Source organism: Pseudophryne corroboree, chromosome 1 (genome assembly GCF_028390025.1).
Source record: "Pseudophryne corroboree isolate aPseCor3 chromosome 1, aPseCor3.hap2, whole genome shotgun sequence".
NCBI classification, from domain to species: Eukaryota; Metazoa; Chordata; class Amphibia; order Anura; family Myobatrachidae; genus Pseudophryne; species Pseudophryne corroboree.
Genome location: NC_086444.1, coordinates 914,856,188 through 914,870,945, shown reverse-complemented (window position 1 = coordinate 914,870,945; position 14,758 = coordinate 914,856,188). Strand labels below are relative to the sequence as shown.

General features: G+C 45.4%; 1 long non-coding RNA gene across 1 annotated transcript; it reads right to left on the bottom strand.

Moving 5' to 3' along the window:
• Positions 1-13,563: 13,563 nt before the first annotated feature.
• On the bottom strand, positions 13,564-14,117 carry LOC134967032 (uncharacterized). Its single transcript, XR_010188772.1, has 3 exons — positions 14,061-14,117; positions 13,907-13,969; positions 13,564-13,723 (listed from the first exon to the last, which is right to left on the bottom strand). It is a non-coding gene; the product is annotated as an uncharacterized LOC134967032 (long non-coding RNA).
• Positions 14,118-14,758: the final 641 nt, after the last annotated feature.

The following is a 14,758-nucleotide window of genomic DNA, read 5'->3' as shown; positions in this document are numbered from 1 at the left end:
ACAGTACAACATGTATTTTTACAGAACACAGGCACAGAATAAAGTATAGTACTGTACCTTCGAAAAATAATAGGGGACCAGCTCCTAATCGTGATATGCCTCCCCATACATGGACTTTCAATGGATGCTTTGGGCGTGGTTTTAAAGAGATATGGTTACGTTTCCTGAATGACATTCTGGAGAACCGCTCAAGGGCAACAGACGATTCATCTGTGAAAATGACATCATCAAATGTTTCACCACTCTCAATCCATCGCCGTGCCTGTTCCACTCTCTTTTCTTTATTCACATCTCTTATCATTGGAGATATCCTGTGAAGAGCCAAAAATAATGAAATCAGATACAGTTATGAAATTACAGATTTACAGATTACTGTATATACAGTAGACTGTATGTGCAGTATACTGTATTATATACCTACTGTATACATTAAACTGTACATACAGTACATTAAGTTACATACAGAGTAATATATATATACATACTGTACATACACACAAACACACACACACAGTATACAGTATGTAATCATCACAATAAGCCGGCAATGCTTCATTGCTGTCTCTGAGTGCCTATACAGTAGGTATCTCTTTTGGGATAGAATATATACAGTATATACACACACACATACTGTATATAGTATAAAGTACACACTCTGTATAATGATTTATGGCATTATTATATCACGTATCAAGGGATTATTAACAGTGCATTTACTGTATGGTTTATACTGCTTTCAGTATTTTACCTTGTTGCGCCAAAGGTCCATCCCATTTTCCGTCGCATCCTTCTGATGCTGGTGGCCGATATGTCCAGGTCATACTTGGAATGGAGAATTCGTTTTATTTGCAGAGCAGTACGCTCATCATCCTCACGAGTTAGTTCCTCCACAATTTGTTGCACTCTCCTACAGTACAATACAGTATGAAAAATATGAATTCATGAACAGCACAATCACAGTTACAATTGATGAAGTTTTTATTTTATTTCAAAAAAATTGTTTATGGTATAAAGCAAGTCATTTAAACATTACAGTAGTGTACAGTACGTACCATGTGCATTTTGTAGGAAATACAAATCTGGGCGTTGTTCTCTCGAATGCATGATAGCGCACCGTTTCTAAAGTGACTATAATGCCACTTTCCTTGAGCCATGCATGGATCTCTTTGATGGTTTTATTTTCTTTTTTCATGTTGGCGATTATCTTGCTCATCGTTTTGTTGATAGTTACTGGCATGTTGTCCAACTATAATTCCTGTATGGAGAGAAAACATTTGTGAATACTGTAGTCTAAAATTTACACATCTGAAAATGCATAAGAGTTTTATGATAGAAGTTAATACTGTACATGTTTACTATCCAGTACCTGATGTTCAAATTTAAGTATTGTATACTGTACAGTACTGAAAATACAACTTCAGTGTTATGGACTGCAATTAGTTTCCTGTATGAAACAGATACAGTACAGTAAATAACCCTCCTTGGAAGTGCATGGGCCCTGTGAGACTTACAGTAGTGTACAGCATAAGGGTCGACTGACATGATGTACAAGCATTACATACAGTACATGTCAGTACTGTATGTAAATTCTTCAATTATTGCCTAACAACAATGCTGCTTACTGTATATTAAATACTGTAGGCCTAGAAATGTGCATCTCAATATAGTAGTTAAAAACACAGGGGCCTATGTGGATAAGCGAGTTCTATGCACACTAAAAATGGCCACCGACCGTGAACCCCCAGCACGTGGCAGCGCTCGTATATGTAGTGAGATACAGTATGGCATACATTTCACAGTTCAGGGGGCAATGCTGAAGGAGCGTCACAATCCCCTAGCTCAATTACATTGGGATAAGCGAGGTCTATGCACATTACGGTATACCGAGCTGGATCGCTTAGCAACCTGACAAAATGGCCGCCGACCGTGAACTCCCAGCACGTGGCAGCGCTCGGATATGTAGTGAGATACAATATGGCATACATTTCACAGTTCAGGGGGCAATGCTGAAGGAGCGTCACAATCCCCTAGCTCAATTACATTGGGATAAGCGAGGTCTATGCACATTACGGTATACCGAGCTGGATCGCTTAGCAACCTGACAACATGGCCGCCGACCGTGAACTCCCAGCACGTGGCAGCGCTCGGATATGTAGTGAGATACAATATGGCATACATTTCACAGTTCAGGGGGCAATGCTGAAGGAGCGTCACAATCCCCTAGCTCAATTACATTGGGATAAGCGAGGTCTATGCACATTACGGTATACCGAGCTGGATCGCTTAGCAACCTGACAAAATGGCCACCGACCGTGAACTCCCAGCACGTGGCAGCGCTCGGATATGGAGTGAGAGATGGTATACATTTTAAAATACACCGGGATAAGTTGTATAGGCCATGGAGCAATGCACAGGGACATTCATCATTTACGTACAGTATATAAATAATTGTAAACCGTAAATGAAAGAATTACCGGTCAAATACTGTATGACGAAACTGTGTCAATGAGCTGGAACAGTATGGCCTGTGAAGAAGTTTTCGAAGGCAGAAACGGAGAGCAAATTATCAGGAGATTTCTGAAAGGTCGGAGAAGATCCACACAGCGGGGCGGTGACTGAGACGCTCTTTTATTCACATTCACACAAAAGGAATTCTTACCGCTGTGATTGGTGCCAATATAGGCGCATTCATCCTTACACCAATCACAGAGCATACTGTACTTTTGAATGTGAATAAAAGAGCGTCTCAGTCACCGCCCGCTACCCACTTTGCAAATCTGTTTCCTCGTAGGCAGACTTGCTGTGTGGATCTTCTCCGACCTTTCAGAAATCTCCTGATAATTTGCTCTCCGTTTCTGCCTTCGAAAACTTCTTCACAGGCCATACTGTTCCAGCTCATTGACACAGTTTCGTCATACAGTATTTGACCGGTAATTCTTTCATTTACGGTTTACAATTATTTATATACTGTACGTAAATGATGAATGTCCCTGTGCATTGCTCCATGGCCTGTACAACTTATCCCGGTGTATTTTAAAATGTATACCATCTCTCACTCCATATCCGAGCGCTGCCACGTGCTGGGAGTTCACGGTCGGCGGCCATTTTGTCAGGTTGCTAAGCGATCCAGCTCGGTATACCGTAATGTGCATAGACCTCGCTTATCCCAATGTAATTGAGCTAGGGGATTGTGACGCTCCTTCAGCATTGCCCCCTGAACTGTGAAATGTATGCCATATTGTATCTCACTACATATCCGAGCGCTGCCACGTGCTGGGAGTTCACGGTCGGCGGCCATGTTGTCAGGTTGCTAAGCGATCCAGCTCGGTATACCGTAATGTGCATAGACCTCGCTTATCCCAATGTAATTGAGCTAGGGGATTGTGATGCTCCTTCAGCATTGCCCCCTGAACTGTGAAATGTATGCCATATTGTATCTCACTACATATCCGAGCGCTGCCACGTGCTGGGAGTTCACGGTCGGCGGCCATTTTGTCAGGTTGCTAAGCGATCCAGCTCGGTATACCGTAATGTGCATAGACCTCGCTTATCCCAATGTAATTGAGCTAGGGGATTGTGACGCTCCTTCAGCATTGCCCCCTGAACTGTGAAATGTATGCCATATTGTATCTCACTACATATCCGAGCGCTGCCACGTGCTGGGAGTTCACGGTCGGCGGCCATGTTGTCAGGTTGCTAAGCGATCCAGCTCGGTATACCGTAATGTGCATAGACCTCGCTTATCCCAATGTAATTGAGCTAGGGGATTGTGACGCTCCTTCAGCATTGCCCCCTGAACTGTGAAATGTATGCCATATTGTATCTCACTACATATCCGAGCGCTGCCACGTGCTGGGAGTTCACGGTCGGCGGCCATGTTGTCAGGTTGCTAAGCGATCCAGCTCGGTATACCGTAATGTGCATAGACCTCGCTTATCCCAATGTAATTGAGCTAGGGGATTGTGACGCTCCTTCAGCATTGCCCCCTGAACTGTGAAATGTATGCCATACTGTATCTCACTACATATACGAGCGCTGCCACGTGCTGGGGGTTCACGGTCGGTGGCCATTTTTAGTGTGCATAGAACTCGCTTATCCACATAGGCCCCTGTGTTTTTAACTACTATATTGAGATGCACATTTCTAGGCCTACAGTATTTAATATACAGTAAGCAGCATTGTTGTTAGGCAATAATTGAAGAATTTACATACAGTACTGACATGTACTGTATGTAATGCTTGTACATCATGTCAGTCGACCCTTATGCTGTACACTACTGTAAGTCTCACAGGGCCCATGCACTTCCAAGGAGGGTTATTTACTGTACTGTATCTGTTTCATACAGGAAACTAATTGCAGTCCATAACACTAATATTAAGCCCACTCCATTATCCACTCCTCCCCTGTGTATTAAACACCCCCTACCACCCTGGAAGTCATGTACCAGGGCCCCTTCATTCAGCACAATGCCCCCTTCTACAGTTTAGTGTTCTCCTTCCTGCCCCATCTGTGCAGTAAAGGAATAATTAGCAGAAATTATTTCTCCAGGTCCTACTGTACATACTGAGCGAAAGATAGAACCCCCCCTATCCCCCGCGGAGCATCAAAGCTGCCGCTGATAGCTCCCCCCACCCCTTCCGCTGGTGAGTGGGTAGGGGCCCCAGTGCATTGCTGTGTCCAGGGGCCCACACTGCTGTTAAGATGGCTCTAGTAATTGAGCTAGGGGATTGTGACGCTCCTTCAGCATTGCCCCTGGACTGTACCATACTGTATCTCACTCCATATCCAAGCGCTGCCACGTGCTGGGAGTTCACGGTCGGTGGCCATTTTGTCAGGTTGCTAAGCGATCCAGCTCGGTATAACGTAATGTACATAGACCTTGCTTATCCCGGTGTACTACAGGTATGTGCAGTAGTACTGAATGATTGCTATCACTTGTGGTGAAACACCTATCTTATCAAATACAGTAACTACTGTACAGTATAGTTGTTCGCACAGGTGATGGTAATCATACTGTATATTTAAACTGAAGTCCGTAACAGAGCATTCTGTCCCTCCTGCAGAGGTTCTTGTTGGGAGGCACAGGGAAAAAAGGCAAATACTGTACAGTATTTGCACTTTACTGTTGTGCACTTTATTTGAAAATGTACAGTTGTTTGCTATTTTTAGCATGCTGTGCTTTACATGTTTTCTTATTGTGGTTTTTATATTTTTAGACAAAAGACAAAGAATGCAGACTACCAGATTTTACGGGAGTGCCAAAACCCACCCATCAGTGGCACAGAAACTTGCTGCATTAGTCCCACAAAAGAAGAAGAAAACTGCCAAGGCGGCTCAGAAAGAAAATGTGGTGAAACCACGAAAAAATGCCAAGGCAAAGAATAATACGTTGGAGATGATATGTGGTGTGGCAAATGATGTAATTGTTCCATCTCCTGCAGATCACAGTGTTCAGCCAATGAATCTGGAAATACCGGTGCTAGAGGACGTGACAAACACGCTGCATCAGGAAGCTTCTTTTTTGGACCATGTAGCCACCCCTGGACAAGAAGACATGACACATTCACCACGAAGAAGGTTGCATTTCACAGATGTGAACACCAAAGTGCAGGACTGCCAGTGTACCTGTCCTGTTTTACTAAAGGAGCTACTCAGTAAGGTGACCAATATGGAGTCAGAAGTTGGTGGACAGGTCAATCAGCTGCAGACCGATGTGGCTGGCCTTAAAGAAGGCATAAAGGAACAGATGGTAGAAGCCATGAAGAAAGTCATTGAACAAACGAGGGAAGAATGGCAAGTTGGAGTTTGCCGCACCATCATTGCAACACACCACCAAGCGGTTCAAGTCAGCGGCCTGGACGACCGAGGCCTGGAGGACCGCAGAGGAGGCCTGGAGGACCGCAGAGGAGGCCTGGAGGACCGCAGAGGAGGCCTGGAGGACCGCAGCGGACTGGACGAAGTCAGCGGCATGGACGACCACAGAGGAGGCCTGGAGGACCGCAGAGGAGGCCTGGACGACCGCAGAGGAGGCCTGGACGACCGCAGAGGAGGCCTGGACGACCGCAGAGGAGGCCTGGACGACCGTAGAGGAGGCCTGGGGGACCGCAGCAGCGGACTGGACGAAGTCAGCGACTTGGACGACCGCAGAGGAGGCCTGGAGGACCGCAGAAGAGACCTGGAGGACCGCAGAGGAGGCCTGGACGACCGCAGAGGAGGCCTGGACGACCGCAGAGGAGGCCTGGACGACCGCAGAGGAGGCCTGGGGGACCGCAGCAGCGGACTGGACGAAGTCAGCGACTTGGACGACCGCAGAGGAGGCCTGGAGGACCGCAGAAGAGACCTGGAGGACCGCAGAGGAGGCCTGGACGACCACAGAGGAGGCCTGGACGACCACAGAGGAGGCCTGGACGACCGCAGAGGAGGCCTGGACGACCGTAGAGGAGGCCTGGGGGACCGCAGCAGCGGACTGGACGAAGTCAGCGACTTGGACGACCGCAGAGGAGGCCTGGAGGACCGCAGAGGAGGCCTGGAGGACCGCAGAGGAGGCCTGGAGGACCGCAGAGGAGGCCTGGACGACCGCAGAGGAGGCCTGGACGACCGCAGAGGAGGCCTGGACGACCGCAGAGGAGGCCTGGGGGACCGTAGAGGAGGCCTGGGGGACCGCAGCAGCGGACTGGACGAAGTCAGCGACTTGGACGACCGCAGAGGAGGCCTGGAGGACCGCAGAGGCCTGGACCACAGCAGCGGACTGGGCGAAGTCAGCGACTTGGGCGACCTCAGAGGAGGCCTGGACGACTGCAGAGGAGGCCTGGACGACCGCAGAGGAGGCCTGGACGACCGCAGAGGAGGCCTGGACGACCGTAGAGGAGGCCTGGGGGACCGCAGCAGCGGACTGGACGAAGTCAGCGACTTGGACGACCGCAGAGGAGGCCTGGAGGACCGCAGAAGAGACCTGGAGGACCGCAGAGGCCTGGACCACAGCAGCGGACTGGACGAAGTCAGCGACTTGGGCGACCGCAGAGGAGGCCTGGACGACCACAGAGGCCTGGAGGACCGCAGAGGAAACCTGGAGGACCGCAGAGAAGGCCTGGAGGACCGCAGAGGAGGCCTGGAGGACCGCAGAAGAGACCTGGAGGACCGCAGAGGAGGCCTGGAGGACCGCAGAGGAGGCCTGGAGGACCGCAGAGGAGGCCTGGAGGACCGCAGAAGAGACCTGGAGGACCGCAGAGGAGGCCTGGAGGACCGCAGAGGAGGCCTGGAGGACCGCAGAGGAGGCCTGGAGGACCGCAGAGGAGGCCTGGAGGACCGCAGAGGAGGCCTGGACCACAGCAGCGGACTGGACGAAGTCAGCGACTTGGACGACCGCAGAGGAGGCCTGGAGGACCGCAGAAGAGACCTGGAGGACCGCAGAAGAGACCTGGAGGACCGCAGAGGAGGCCTGGAGGACCGCAGAGGAGGCCTGGAGGACCGCAGAGGAGGCCTGGACGACCGCAGAGGGCTGGACGACCGCAGAGGCCTGGATTCAAGTGTGCTGTTGCCAGGAACACCAATGATGACCAGCACACCTGCTCACAGGCCACTTCGCAATACATTCGGAGGCTCTCTGAACAATATTGCCCTGGCTGTCATCTCAACTTCCCTGGACGACCATCTGTACAGAGCTTCAAATGGACATATTCAGAAATATGCATATTCTCTGTTCCAGCACCATGTACGGTACGACAAATACTTGACGTGGGCCAATCGTGTGAACTTTGATGGTTCCAAGGGCAAACTTCCGCTGCCCAAAAATCTGGTACATGACATCATGGCTAGGTGTGAACGCCGCGTGAGGATTGGTGATCCAGAAAAGAGGAAGATAAGGGATACCATAAACTCTGTGCTGAGAACGAAGAGGAAAATGACTTGGAAGCTCGACTATGATGAAACCAGATCATTACCTACCTCCTAGCTTCAGCACATCAGCTTCACACAGCTGAAGCTAAAAAATTGTGTCAATGTACCTGTATGACCTGTACATTTTCTGGGGCTGCATGCACTGTGCTGAATCCACTTGGAGCAGCTTGGTTACTCAAAGGGGAGTGCATGAACTTGGCTCACCACATTCCTGGTAATGTAAGGGCCTGTTACAAGTTGCCCCTTTTATTCCTGTTGATTTTTTGGGCGCTGCTGAATCTATCCAGTAGCAGCCGAGTCCATTGTGCTGTGTCCATCTGGGGCCTTGGGCTGCGTTTCCATCCAGGGGCTGCTGTTGTCAGTCCTCTATTCTGGTGTCCGTATGCGACAGTGTTAAAAAGCAAAAGACAAAAACGAAAAATAATTCAAAAAAGCAAAACCTAAAAATAAAGTACAAAAACCATTACCCCGCACCACCACCACAAAAAAATAAATTATAAAAATGTTAAAGTTGATATTGTTACTGTATTTGTGCTGTTACCTTTTGATTAAAGTACCGTACAGTATGTGTGATGTTGGCTTTATTACAATACAGTACAGTATGTGTGATGTTACATGTTCCAAATGATTTTGTCCGTAAATAAAGTGTTTCTTAAAATAAACATGACGTGGTTTCCAATGTTTGTATTCCCAACTTCCTGTACTGTATAAATTAGTACTACTGTATGATGGGAATTCAATTAAGAGTGGTATACTGTATGTAAAACAACTTGGTTAGGCATCTTGCATTTCATATTTTAATAAAAACCACAGGAAACTTCTATTTTTAAAAGTTTATTGAAGAAAAAAAAGGTGTTTTTTTTTAAATAAAGTTTGAAAGTTAATTAAAACAAAAAAGTAGTTTGTTCTTCGTTACATTCTTTTCTTGTGTATATAGATATCTGTGGGGAAAAAAAAAAAAAAGTATTAAAGTAAAGACACTCATGTTCATTTGTTTTCCAAGAAAATTTGTGGAACCACACAGCCCAGCAATAAGTCATGCTGGGCTGTGTGGTTCCACAAAAGGCATGCGGTCCAAAGTGAAATAGTGGTGTCAGTGGTCAGCACTTTGACACGCTAACATTTGTGGAACCACACAGCCCAGCAATAAGTCATGCTGGGCTGTGTGGTTCCACAAAAGGCATGCGGTCCAAAGTGAAATAGTGGTGTCAGTGGTCAGCACTTTGACACGCTAACATTTGTGGAACCACACAGCCCAGCAATAAGTCATGCTGGGCTGTGTGGTTCCACAAAAGGCATGCGGTCCAAAGTGAAATAGTGGTGTCAGTGGTCAGCACTTTGACACACTAACATTTGTGGAACCACACAGCAATGCCTGACACACATAAAATGCCTGACACACACAAAATGCCTGACACACACAAAATGCCTGACACACACATGCTGGAGGGAAAACACATGTTTGCCAAACAGTCGACAGCACATGTCGGCCAGATGGCCGACCAAACTTGCTCCAAATCACCCCAAACTGGACAGAAAGCACGCCAGCACACTCAGGAGGTACACCACAGCTAAATTACGAGAGAATTTCATTACAAACAGCCAGATCTTGCAGATTATCTGCCAGATAATTGTATGGTGTACAGTATGCCTATCTTATACAGTAGAAAAAGATACTATACAATGGAGTACAATAACAAACATTTATAAAAAAAAAAAAAAAAATTTAAAATGATCTTAACAACAAATTAAAAAAGTGGTCCACTAAGAGGTGGACCACCACCCGCAGGAGCAGAACGGCACGCTGCAACTGTTCTGTGGGAAAAAAAGGACAGTATTACAAAACAAATACTGAATACTTTACAGTGTAGTAATGGCAATACAGTACTTTACTCTATATTAGACAATCTTGTTATTTACAATGTACAGTACTGTATTGTCAGTACAGTAAATCAAACACTACTGTATGCTGTCGAGGTAATTTAAACATTGCTTTAGTTTACCTCTTGTATAAGTGGGCTGCTGCCTGCCCGCTTCTGGGCCAGCCCACCTATCTTGCCCCTGTCTGGGGCCCCCATAAATCATTGGCACTATATTGGAGAAAAAAAAACATTTAGTCACATTCAAATACTATACAATTATTACTGTATACTGTAGGTACAGTATTATACTGTATTGCTGGTATTCAAAATATAAAGTACTGTACAAGAGTTTAGCTTCAATAGGTCATAAACAAATTGTCAAAGGAATAAAACACCACAGTACAAATACTGTAGACATTTACTGTATGTATTAGCAGTCATGACATTTCATGACCGCTTCAGAAAAAAGAGGGTTACAGTACTGTAGGTGGTGTTGTAGGGAGTACTATCAATAATAGTGGACTGTACTCAGAGCCAGCCATAAATATTATGATTCCCTAGTCAAGTTTTTGGATGCTGCCCCCTTGCACAGACGCTATTTCCGCCTCTGATCCTGTACCCCTTTCCCAGCACCATCACCCCTCAACCATAGCAGTCCTCATTTTGGTGCTCCTCCAACCTACAGTACTGTATGTTTAAAATAGCAACAGTGTGCACATTCGGTGTGCATCCCAAAACGGTGCATGTTCTTGCTGGGAAGGGGCATGGACACACAGTAATTCCCCAATCTGAAATGACGCCACACAGTACTGCAACTTTATTCACAACATATCATGCAATAGTGTCTCTTATTCTCGTTATGCTTGCTTCGCTCGCCATGCGGTGGGCACGGTGCCTCGCTACGCTCTGCACACTATTATATCAGTAGTCAGGAAAGGCAGCATGCATTTGTGGAGTGAAGAGGGTGAAAAAAGAGAGAAAGTACAGTATGTACTGTAAGGTTATGTCAGAGGGTGTGAAGATGATCAGCTCAGTGTTATACATGTTACAGTAAGTTAGAATACAGTACAGTGCATTATGTATTTATATTTTATTACCAGGTGTCTCCTCCACTGGTTGGCGACGGACTGTAAAAAGATAAAATACAGTTAGTCATATCAGTTTGACTTAAAATAATGTTGGAGAAAAAAAATACTGTAATTACAGTACCAACTATTGCTACTGTACAGTATATTTACCAAAAATGTATTCTGGCTCGTCGTCTGTGGGTAAAAGAGAAGAATATTATAAGATACAGTATACAGTAAAAAGTATAGTAATAGTACACTAGTGTCCAGGCCCAGTGTCAGGTGGGTAAAAAAAGGTATGCTTGTGACAGGCATGGTGATTCCAAGGGACCCCACCGAGACCATCAGAAAATTTGTGAGTGACCCGTATGCCGGTGATTATGACTAGAATAAGGTAGCAACTCTTTTTTCTTTTGAATTATGTATACTGTACAGTACTGTATGTGCATATTGTACAGTACACTTAAAATATTTAGCAGTTACTGTAGTGGTAATTTTTGGGATGACAGTATTAGCATACTGTAAGCATCCAACTGAGGCCCCCAAACAGATGCCGCCACTAGGTACAGTACGTGCCTCTCGTGCCTAATGGGAAATTCATCACTGACAGTATCTAGAGAGATGAATGGAGAGACAGTGACAAGGGGTGAGAGAGAGAGAGAGAGAGAGAGAGAGAGAGAGAGAGAGAGAGAAATTGAGTAAGATGGGTGTTTTTTTTAGAACAGGATGTTGTCCATACAGTAGCAACCAATCAAATATTACCTACTGTACTGTATTATCGTCTGTAAGTGTAACTAGATACTGTAAATGTTAATGTGGGATGTGATCGGTTGCTGCTGTATGGGCAATATCACCAGTTCAAACAAAAACAATTTTCATCCGATTTCTACGCATTTGCCAGAAAAATCTGATGAAAAGTGCTACTCTGATGGCATCAGATCAATGTCAGTAATAATTCTTACCACTAAATGCAGCAGCATCATCATCATCATCATCCTCCTCCTCCTCCATGGCCTGTTCCAGTGTAGGGCCTGTGAAAAAAAACATTAATGTGAAAAAAAAAAGGTTCATTCCAGGAAATACACATACCCTCCAACATGACCCGCCCCACTAGGTACAAAATGCTCTGGTTCTGGACTTCCCTCTTAATTTATTATTGCCATCACCTGTGAAGAAACAGCTTTCTTATCATATAACTAGTTCAACACAGGTGATGGAAATCATAAATTAAGAGGGAAGTCTAGAAACAGAGCAGTGCGGCGGGTCATGTTGGAGGGTCTGCATACAGAAACATAGAATTTGATGACAAATACTGTAAGAACCACTTTGGCCATCTAATCTGCCTCTTTTTTTTAACCTTTTTTTTACATCAAACCTTATTTGATCCTTATTTCTTTGTAAGGATATCCTTATGTATGTCTCTTCCATGCATGTTTAAATACTGTAGCTCTACTGTTTTAGGCTCTATCACCTCTGATGGGAGGCTATTCCACTTGTCCACTGCACTTTCTGTGAAGTAATTTTTCTTAAAATTCCCCCTGAACCTCGCCCCCCTCCAGTCTCCGTGCACATCCTCGTGTCCTATTGTGTTTGCTTTTGGATTCGGACTTGTTTTGGATCCTGGTGCTTTTTTTCAAAAACCTCTCAAAAACAGCTTAAATCGTAGAATTTGGGGGTATTTTTGATCCTACTGTATAGTGTTATTAACCTCAATGACCATAATTTCCACTCATTTCCAGTCTATTCTGAACACCTCACAATATTATTTGTAGTCCTAAAATTTTCACCGAGGTCACTGGATGACTAAGCTAAGCGACCCAAGTGGCCGGCACAAACACCTGGCCCATTTAGGAGTGGCAGTGCAGTGGCAGACAGGATGTCACTTATAACAATTTTCCCCAAACATCACATGATGCAAAGATAAATAAATAAAAAAAGAGGTGCAAGATGGAATTGTGATTGGGCCCTCCCAACCACCCTTATGTTATATAAACAGGGTCTGCCACACGACTGTGGCTGAAATGACTGGTTGGTTTGGGCCCCCACCAAAAAAAGAAGCAATCAATCTCTCCTTGCTCAAACTGGCTCTACAGAGGCAAGATGTACCGGACTGGACTTACTTAATGGGTGCAGTGAGGTGATGGACATAGAGTCCTCCGCCACCGCCTGTGACAGTGTAGGGCCTGTGAAAGCAAAAATTCCATGAAATATACTTTTGTATTCTGTGTTGAATACAGTAAAGCAAAAATTCAGTCAGGAATTGGAGGAGGAGAGTAGATTTCGCACACAGAGACGAGAATGTCGAGGCCAGAATCAGGGGGTAGTGGAGGAGGGTTAGGATACCGTACCTCACCCTGTTGGGATTGCTGCAATCAGGATGCATCAGGATCACCCTGCTGGTCATGCAAACCCAACCCATTGGTTTAACACAATGTACAGTACAGTACAATACTTTAGTTTACTTACCAAGTTGGGGAGAGGGCTTTTTCTCCCCTTCCTCATCACTGTCAATAATTACTGAGTGGAAAATAAAAAAATATTATAAACAAAATACAGTAGAGTACAGTTACTACAAAATTGCACAGTAGTACAGTGCTACAGGAGGCAGAGATATATTCATAATACAGTAGGAGCAGAATGACTGTCCAGTGGTAGGGGACATACAGTACTGTACTGTGCCTGTATTTAACTCGTGTTGGAGGAGAGGCGATTTCGCACACAGAGGCGAAAAGGGGTCTTCACAGTGAGGGAAATACTGTACAGTACATGTTTGGAATTCCCTGCCTGAAAAGTAATAAAAGTGGACTTGGTCAATACTTTTAAGAATGGGCTTGAGAAAATCCTACTGTACTTACTATACTCCTCCGGCTCAGAGTCCACGTACAGGTAAGTGACATCTGTGTTGAATATAAAAAAAACAAAAAGAAAAGTCAATGGGATTTCTGCAATCAGGATACCGCTGTCGGTCACTTGACTGCTGGAATCCTGACCACTGGTCACGCAAACCCAAGCCATTGGTACTGTTAATAAATCAATGAATGCAGAATGTAGAGTACTGTACAGTAGATTACAATTCTTACCAGGCTGGCCTGAAGGCTCCCCCATTTCCTCCTCCTCCTCCTCGGTATCAATAACGAGGCGGTCTGTGTGTACAAGATAACAAGTATTGTAAAATAAAAAAATTACAGTAATACTGTAGGAAACTAGTGTGTCTGTAACAAAAATAATGATTACCACTTCCAGAGCTCTGCTGGTCAGACGGTGTTGGTGGTGGTGGTGGTGGTGGTACTGTGAGAAAAAACAACAGTGCTGTAAGTGAAGCTGTCAATTGGAAACATGTACTGTACAGTATCCAGGACACATGTACAGTAGTGTAACAACGATGACAGTAGCACCAGAATTCTCGTTACACAATACCTGGCAGCGCAGCAGGTGGTGGTGGTGGTGGTGGTGGTGTTGTTGGTACTGTGGGAAAAAAAATAACAGTACTGTAAGTGAAGCTGTCAATTGGAAACATGTACTGTACAGTATCCAGGACACATGTACAGTAGTGTAACAACGATGACAGTCACACCAGAATTCTCGTTACACAATACCTGGCAGCGCAGCAGGTGGTGGTGGTGGTGGTGGTGGTGGTGGTGTTGTTGGTACTGTGGGAAAAAAAATAACAGTACTGTAAGTGAAGCTGTCAATTGGAAACATGTACTGTACAGTATCCAGGACACATGTACAGTAGTGTAACGATGACAGTCACACCAGAATTCTCGTTACACAATACCTGGCAGCGCAGCAGGTGGTGGTGGTGGTGGTGGTGGTGGTGGTGTTGTTGGTACTGTGGGAAAAAAAATAACAGTACTGTAAGTGAAGCTGTCAATTGGAAACATGTACTGTACAGTATCCAGGACACATGTACAGTAGTGTAACGATGACAG